This window comes from Chinchilla lanigera, unplaced genomic scaffold (genome assembly GCF_000276665.1).
Source record: "Chinchilla lanigera isolate Chin_1 unplaced genomic scaffold, ChiLan1.0 scaffold00009, whole genome shotgun sequence".
NCBI classification, from domain to species: domain Eukaryota; kingdom Metazoa; phylum Chordata; class Mammalia; order Rodentia; family Chinchillidae; genus Chinchilla; species Chinchilla lanigera.
This window is the reverse complement of record NW_004955410.1, coordinates 809,669-816,675: the sequence shown is the minus strand read 5'-3', so window position 1 is coordinate 816,675 and position 7,007 is coordinate 809,669. Positions and strand designations below refer to the sequence as shown.

Below are 7,007 nucleotides of genomic sequence, written 5' to 3'. Positions count from 1 at the left end.
GAATCTCCATACTGATTTCCGTAGTGGTTCTACCAGTTTGCAAACAATGAAGAAGAGTACCCCACTGCTATCTCTGCACCATGTGTTATTAATTGATTTTTTGATGATACCCTTTCCTTCTGGGGTGAGATGGAATCTCAGTGTTGTTTTAATTTGCATTTCTGTAATGGCCAGTGATGCTGAAAATTTTTTTGTTGGCCATTTGTACTAGTGCTTCTGAGAAGTATTTGTTTATTTCAGTTGTCCATCTTCATTTTTAAGCAGAAGCTATAATAAATTTTCTATATAATAAGCAGCCATGCCTCACAGACCCGTGACCATGACTATAATCAGAGTAACTAATATTTATGCTGCAAACGTCCGAACAGTGCAAACACTCACAATTAGTGAAAACTTTTGAAAAAAGACTGCGGTAGCTGAGGGCCTGTTCTCTGGCTTTGTGAAAATGAAGTACAACCTTGATATGGAACTCTCAGATTTTCAGTTATGTGCGTGTGCGCCTGGCCTGTGTGGATGTGTGTGACCACGCATGTGTGTAACCACGGATGCGTGTCCAACTATGGATCATGCTGCAGATCTCTATCTACTCTACAGAAATCACTCTGTTAGTTTAGCTACTGGTGCTACAGGGTTTCCTTGTGAGGAAGAATTTGTAGTCAGAATACATCATGATCATCTTCATCAAAATCATGGAAAATGAGCCACAGTTTATCCTGCTTCTTAAGTGGACTCAAACTGCATTAAGCATTCAGTAGAAATTCTGCTGATATGTAAAACAAACGATAAGTCTTAGTCCTATGCAGCTTAAGTGGACACTACCCCTCCACTTGCTTGGTCCCTGCCTGGGCCTGGTGGCCTGCAAAGGGGTCACGGGTGGGCAGCTGGCCTTGGAGACAGTGCTGAGCTAGCATTGGGACTCCAAGTCCCACTCGAGAAGATGAGGCACACAGTTCCGCCCAGCCTTCCAGGCATGCATTTCCAGAAAGTACAAATAACCCTAGCCCTCCCCAGCCTTAATCTAAAAACAAAAGTAACTTCGATTTACCTCAGGTGGTTCTTTTTCTTTTAACTCTTTTGATAATTTTTTCATGCCTTCTCTGATACTGAAAGACAATAATACCTCTTAACATTTAGTCACCGATAGTAACTGACATATTTATAAAACTATTCTTTTTCCAATAATTCTACAATATTGTTAATTTTCATATGTTAAAGATGCTAAATAACTGCAGTATACCTACCCTAAGGATATTTTGTTATTCTGAACTTAATCTATACATATTTATGACACAGAGGAAAGTTCATCCTAAGAGATTGTGACTGCACTACTAATAATACTGAGACATTATGCTGTGAGTATGGGAAGCTTTGTTAATTAAAGCACCATGGACGCCCTTCCTTTACTTCTCCTCTTAATTTAAATGCGCTTAACTCAGTTTTCTGCTCAAATGTTAACCTGATGAACGTGTCTTTCAGGACACAAGTGTAAGCCATGGACCCACTGTAGCTGTCCTGAATACAAGGAGAATTTATTAAAGAGTACAGGGGTTCATCAAAATGCTGTGCTGGAGACCCAGCATGGACATCTACAGAGTAAGAAAAACGAGCAGGTTGTCAGGTGTCTGCCCTCGGGGAGATCCCTGCTCTGTGCTGCCGGGCCTGGGTGGACATGGCCCCTGACACAGCTCTGGGTACTGTGGCTTCCACACGGGGCAGGGTGATGACATCTTCGCTGGTGCTCACTGTAGGAAATCGCCTGGCTTACAAGAGCGAAAGCTGGACTTCAGCTGCGCAGCACACAATCGTGAGCACTCTACACCCTGAACAGAATGAGTTCTAGATGAAAATGGGGGAGCTCTGGGGGGCTCTAGCAATATTTGGAAGGAGGGTGAGGGAGATCTAGTGTGCCCACCAGCCCCTCGTATTGAGATGCTATTTCTAAGTGAGGTGCATGCAGTCCACACATAATGATTTCAACATGTTCAAGTGGCTGCCCTTCTTATTGCAAGGAAAATCACCACCGATATTTCACAGAATTAAATCTCTATCAAATTTGAGAATGTCAAGGTTGCCATATAAAACATTGATTTCTAATATTTTTAATAAAATTGAAATCTTGTGGGAGTCCAACAATGAGAAGAGCTAAATACATAGCTGCTCTGGTGAAACAGGTTGGAGGGTGTGAGAAATAACATCATTCCTCTCAGTCTGTCTCCCTCTCCCTCTCTCTCTCTCTCTGATTCTCTCTCTCTCTCTCCCTCTCTCTCTCTCTCTCTCTCTCTCTCTCTATTAATACAAAAAGGAGCTTTAAAATTTATAGGACTTTCTGAAATGGAATGAATCACTTAGGAGATTAATTTCCAGATAACCGCACATATTTGGAAGTCAGACCATCCCCAGTGTGGTGTAAGGGGGTCCTGAATAACCAGGGGACTGTCATTCTCAGATTCTACCCTGTGTGACTCTAGTTCTCCATCATCTTCAAATCGACCCTACAGCAACTCCTGTCATGAGCATCAGGTGAATTCGAAGTTATTCTGAAATTTTTCTATTTTAAGTTTCCATTGATGTAATAAGTTCCAAATTGCTCCTTTGCTTCTTTTATTACACAAACATCTTCATTTCTTTGAAATTTAACACCTTTAAAAAAGAATAACTCTTGGCTTCTCAATGCTTCCAAAGAAGGTAGAGTGTCAGTGCCTCCCGTCACTGTAGGCGGAAGTTCATGTTCACTCACAAAGACCTTGAAAGGAGCAGAAAATCGTTTGTGCGCAACATGAGATAAGGGGAGAAGCAGCAGCGTTAGCAGATAGCATCAACCTAAGTGATGTGCAGATTCCGGAACCACTCTAGTTCTGAAAGTGATAGATACGGGGTTGCCAGGTAACACGCACCCTGAGTCTCTTTGCTTTGGGGAGATTAAGTGCAGCTCTCTGCTTCGGTAAAATTGAAAATTCTGTTTCCTAATGTGTACAACTTGCACTACTGTAGTACATCCGTTCTTTGTTGTTGCTTTTTGTAAAATATCTTATCTATTTTGTGTAAAATAGAAGAGGAAACATCATAATAATTAGGTGGCAAATTTCTTAAAGAAACATGTTGGGTGAAGTTTTTACTTATTGACATATAGTTTTTGCTGATTTAAATGACAATGAAAGAAGACTCTGTAATTGGCTTTTTGTTTCTTTGACAGAGTCTTTATTCTGCCTTTAGCTTTATTTCATAAAATAAAAATTATTAAAGTTTTATTAATATTGATATTATTTATTATTTCTGGAACATTTTGTGCAGAATTAAGATTGTCATGAGGAGAGAGCTATGCTAAGAAACCAGGAAAACAGCATCCTTTGAAAGAATGAAACTCCTTTAAAGAATGAAAATTTGGAATCTATGCAAGTAGCACTATTGTTTATGAGTGTTAATACTCCAAGATATTTCTGTCTGGAGCTATTAGATTGGGCTGTACTGCAACTACCACACAATAGCACAATGCAGGTCAATTTCATTCTCGAAGAGATTTTGCTAACAAAGAGAGTTAAATTCCTTCCAATGCCCACACAAGCTGCTTCTACAGAAAGTATATTTTCTCCATGACACCTTTTTATAAAACACTGGGTTTAGAAAGAGAAATGAGGAGAAAGGGAAAGAATAAGGAACTATCTTGCTCTTTCTACAAAACTTTGCCTTCATGTGTTTAACTATAGCACTGTGAACTCTTGCATTATCTCCTCACAAAGATTAGCATTGTGCCTGTTACTATGGTAGACCCTGGTGATCACCAAGCCTTGGACTTAATCACCAGGATAATGCAAAATATCAGTAAGAGGATAGAGGGATAGGGAAGGAGGTGAGGAGGGCAATCTTTTGTTGGTAGTTTTTAAAATATGTCCTATGATTCAGTAACTGACTCCATCATTCCCTGGCTAAAAGGAGCATTCTATCAGAACACTTTCTTATTCCTGTATCCTTGAGCTTGTGAACATCTGCATTAAGACCAAATTTTCACAGTGTTCCTTTGTTAGTTGTTGTTTGTGACTCCTGATTTTGAGTGGAGGTAACTTTACTGGTTATGAAACTATTTTCCATAAAGTCTGTTACAGGTGAGAGGTGAAACTTTTCTGAAAAGCCTGTCAGAAGTAGGGCTTTTGGAAGGTGATTGGATCACATGGGTACTGTTGTCATCAGTGGATTAATCCACTCCTGAATCCATGGCTGGCTTGCTGTTCAGAGGCGGGGCGTGGATGGAAAAGGCAGTCTTGGGGTGTGGGATGGAAGGGTGTGTTTTGTTGTTTTATTAGCGCATGTTTGTGAGACATAATAGTCATGTTCCTTTGGGGAAATGGAACAGATGATGGATAAATAGATAGATAAATAGATAGATAGACAGATACACAGATGGATGATAGATAGATAGATACACGATAGATATAGAGGGATAGAATAGAGGCAGAAGAAGTAGGTATGGTTTCTTGATTGTTTTCTAACCCTTTATGTCCCATTCTCCTACATCTCCTGACTCCTTTCCACTTTTGCTGATGCTGGCATTCCTGCTTCTGACTGTCTCTCCTTTATTATTTAAATACTTTATTGTTTGAATTTCGTCTATAAAGAACAATGCAATATTTTGCTTGTTCACTTAACATTACGGTACCAAAGTCCTCTCCTCTGTACATGATGTGCTCTCATTCTCTGTAGCCTTTCTTTCTCCGTCTGTTACTCCACACAGGACTATTTTCAGAGTGAACTGTGCTGCTATGAACAGGAGCTCGTGTGAAGCACTGCAGTGGGATGACTTTTCCTCTTTGGAGAAAATACCCAGGAGAGGCACACCTGAGGAAGTGGAACCTCTGCTTTCAGCTTTGTGAAGAATTTCCACAGTGGATTAACAGTTTACATCACCACTAACAATGTGGGAAGGTTCCTTTTATCCCTCACACTCTTAGCATTTGTTGTTTTTTGTGCTTTTGATGATAGCTATTCTAACTGGACTAAGATGGAATCTCAAGTTGTTTTGATTTGTACTTCCCCAAGGGGTATGTATGCTTATTCTTTAGAGAAACATCTAGTCAGATCATTTTTTTTTTCCTTTTTTGATCAGGTCATTTGTATTTGATGCTGTTTTTTTTTTTTTTTTTAGTTTTTATGTATTCTGGATATTATTCCTAGCCAGAAGAGCATCTACAATCATTTTCCATTCTATACATTATGTTCTCACTTTGATGATTGTTTGTTTTGCTGAGCAGAGTCTTTTTAATTTGGTGCAATTGATTCTTGGTGTTATTTCTGTGTAATTGGAGTTCTGATCAAGCTCTCCTTGCCTGTGCTATGGCTTCATGTGTTTCCCCTGTGTTATCTCTCAGGTGATTCAAAGTTTCTGACTTGATATCTAGTGATTTGATCCATTTTTATTAGATTGTAGTACAGGGTGAGTGACAGTGGTCTTGTTTGATTCTTCCTCATGACGGCAACCAGCTATGCCAGCACTGATGTTACTACGGAAGCTGTGCTGGAGACGCCCACCACTGACTGAGGCTTCTGAAAGCTCCAGACAAATGAAGCTGTTCTCGTTAAGTCGCAGGTGTGGGGTATTTTGTTCCAGCAACTGAAACGTGACTAACACAGAGCCCTAGAGATAAGGTGAGATTCCTCAGGGCCACCTTCGAGGAAAGGCTGAGGCAGAAAAGCAGAGCTCAGGCCTGCCTCGTACTCTTGCCACTTATGTGCAGGTGTCTGGTATCTTTATAAATGAAAATGCCAGTGACAAAATGTTTCAGTTAAACACATCTTCAAAGAGTTGTTGAATTTTCTGAAATTGTTTTCTTTTTCTTTTCAGAGCCCGTATTTTCTAAATACACTGCAATGTATTTTTAGATTATTTTACTCTTTGAGGCACTGCCTCCAATCGTTTAAATAACCACTTTAATTAATTAGTTAATTAATCACTAGTCTATAATAGCTTCAATCACTTCTTTCCAAATAAAGGAGTCATTTTTCCTTTCTTTGTCGCTTCTGTGATCCTGCCTGAATACAATTAGGAAAATGTCCAGTGGAGGTTCATACATCAGAGAAAATTGTTTCTGAGTAGTGAACAGAACGCCATTCTTACAAAGCAAAATTACTGCAGGTAGTATCATTGTAATTAATTTTTGCTTGAAAATGCATCTTGCATTGCTACAAGACAATATCCTAGAAAAAGAGAATAGGAACGGAGGGGATCGCATTTCAGATGGTGAGAGGGCCTCAAAGAAAGGAAAAGCTCCAGCTCCACAGAACGTCTGGAGCAGGGAAGGAGCTGCATTTGGAGTCCTCAAGGCTGATGCAGAAGCAATGCGACTTAGCTCCGCTTTTCTGCCCGCCCTCCTATCTCACCACGTCTGACACAGAGGGGAGCACAACCCCTGTCTCAGAGAAGCAGGTGAGGTCAGAAGGAAAGCCTTTCTCTTTGCAGCCCAACAATATTTTTATTATTGCATCTTTAATGCTGTAAGGTTGCAAATAGAAATTATTCTGCTGCACCGTCCAGTGTCAGTCCTTATGTCCACCTAACGTTCCACGATGTCCTCAATCTCACCTAAAGTACAGAGGACACCACCCATTTGTGTTCCCGACACTAGCGCCCTGCCTTCTCTCTCCACTCTGCCAGACCAGCCTGCCCATGTGACGGACAAGTCCATTGCGAAGACAGCATCTCAGGCTTCAGAAGCCGAGGACAGTGTCCAGTCACAGCCTGACCACCTCATTGCTCTCTCTTTTTTTTCTTTTGGTACCGGGAATCGAACCCAGGACCTTGTGCTTGCCAGGCAGGTGCCTGTGCCACTGAGCTGTATCCCCAGCCCTCACTTCATTGCTCTAGTACACGGGTGATTAGAGAAGAGTTAGAAGATAAACCCAGATCTTTCTTTTTAAAAAACTTTATTTTATTTTATAGAGAACAGTAAAATAAGGAACAATAGCAAAATACAGACAGAACAAAGCAAGAACATTAAAAATGATATGGGGTTTCAAAC

The 7,007-nt window shown here is 40.4% G+C and overlaps 1 long non-coding RNA gene across 1 annotated transcript in view; it reads left to right on the top strand.

Annotated features, from left to right (window-relative positions):
- Positions 1-2,892: 2,892 nt before the first annotated feature.
- LOC102028166 overlaps positions 2,893-7,007 on the top strand; it is a 34,878-nt gene continuing 30,763 nt past the window's right edge. Inside the window, exon 1 of the long non-coding RNA XR_001232719.1 lies at positions 2,893-2,941. This is a non-coding gene — a long non-coding RNA (uncharacterized LOC102028166). The remainder of the gene's footprint in view (positions 2,942-7,007) is intronic.